Below are 1,849 nucleotides of genomic sequence, written 5' to 3'. Positions count from 1 at the left end.
GCCTCTTTGCAGGGAGTTCTGCTGAAGGGTTCCCTGCTGGGCCTGCAGCCTGGGTCGAATGAGGTTCACCGGCCCAGGTCATCTCACTCACTGGCTGGGCCTGTGCTCTGGTTCTGTTTAGGATCCCGTGGCCTCTGTCATCTCACTCACTCACCAGGCCTGCACTCTGGGTCTATTCAGGATCCCGCTGCGGCCCGGGTCGTCTCACTCACTTGCTGGGCCTGCGCTCTGGGTCTGTTCAGGATCTTCTTTTTATTCTTAATCCTATTTTTGCATAAAATCTTTTATTCTGAATTATATAAAATCAAAACTCCAAACAAGTGCTGCTTATGAGATCTACTGTTGTGTTTTTAGATGATATGACTATAAAAAATGAGCTTTTAAAAGGACAAATTTTTTGTCAGTACATCACTTACCTTACTGAATATAATTACCAAGTTGTAAGAACTATTGCAACTAGGTTAATACTTCCCAGGATTTTTCCATCTAAAACATCAATACATTTTTTATCAATGAAAATACGTTAAAATATGAACAGAAATAACTCTGGAAGTTGAGACAGGGGGATCGCTGAGAGTTCGAGACTGGCTTGGGGGCTACAAAAGTGAGCACAAGGCTCGCCTGAACTGCATAGCAAGGCCTTGTCTCAAAAAACAAAACAAAACAAAACAAAAAAAACACAGAAATAGTTTTCAGTATGTACTTTCTAATCCAACACCTGTCCCATGTGTCAAGCTTTTCAGGCGCAGGATCTACCAGGCCAAACCCTGTGCTGTGTTTGCTGCCTTTGCTTTGCCCTTTCTTCTCTCTCCTTCTGCCTTCAACCTTTTTCTCGGTTTCTGGTTCGTCCATCCTGTGTACCATCCATTCCGATCTAGAGGGGTCTTTTCCTTTCTCTTGATCTCAGTCTCCATTCTCACGTCGTCTGAGTCATTTTCATCATCATTCACCCCACATCCCATTTTCTCTGGCACTGTTTGGATACCACAACCATTGCTATTCCTTGAGCATCTTTCATTAAAACATCACAGTCTACTTTGAGAATTTGCTTTGGTCTGCTCAGCTCCTTTGGAGCTCTCTTTTTTCTCTTTTCAGCACGCATTTTTCTTTCCCACTTGTTCTGTAAACCTTTAGCCATATTTTACTTGAGAAACTCAAGAGCACACTCACTGCAAAGTCAATTCCTAATCTTAAAAGGAGAGAATTTTCTGTATTTTTGTATTTAAATTTGAAATTTACTGTGAGGTTTTAAAAAAGGTTCTTTTTCATATAAAGGGGCTTTAACATTTGTATTACTATAAGTACATGCTGTGTTTTATCAAATGCATTTTCTTTATCAGGATTTTTTTCTTTGTTCTGCTGGATTGGCTGGGATTGGATATATTTCCCACAGGAGACCAAATGAAAAAGGATTACAGAACCTTTATTAATTAACCGGCAACCCCTGTGTTTCCCTTTCCATCTTGGAAAACACAAAAGGCCTAGTTCTTTGTTCTCTACCTGTTTTTGTAGTTTCTTTGTTGCTATGGCAACTGGGCAGGAATGTAGTGCCCCCTATATCCTATAGGGGCAGGGTCACGGCAGGAATGTGATACCCCTATATCCTACAGGTGGAGGTCTCAAGCAGAGGGATTTATGGCTAAGCATGGGCAAATAGTCTGTATCTTACTGCTCTAAATGACTCTTGTCTTTTCTGTATCTCCTGTGTTTGTAAAGTTCTGACGGGGCAGGGGAAGGAGTGGGGAATAGGGTAATTTAGACAAGGTTACTTCTATGTAAATACTTAGGCAGGGGTTAAACTACATTGAGTTCTGCCTCAGTCTCTTTTAGTTCTAAAAGTGAATAGGAT

At 41.2% G+C, this 1,849-nt stretch overlaps 1 protein-coding gene and 1 pseudogene across 1 annotated transcript in view; one reads left to right on the top strand and one right to left on the bottom strand.

The window, feature by feature from the left end:
- Nucleotides 1–1,849, top strand: part of Aass (aminoadipate-semialdehyde synthase) — an 84,633-nt gene that overhangs the window by 41,777 nt on the left and 41,007 nt on the right. The gene's annotated exons all lie outside the window — the stretch shown is intronic.
- LOC101570900 lies at nt 753–1,138 on the bottom strand (annotated as a pseudogene).

Source organism: Octodon degus, unplaced genomic scaffold (assembly GCF_000260255.1).
Source record: "Octodon degus isolate 3935 unplaced genomic scaffold, OctDeg1.0 scaffold00170, whole genome shotgun sequence".
Classification (NCBI taxonomy): Eukaryota; Metazoa; Chordata; class Mammalia; order Rodentia; family Octodontidae; genus Octodon; species Octodon degus.
Note: the sequence above shows the minus strand (reverse complement) of the source record. Positions and strands in the feature narration are given on the sequence as shown.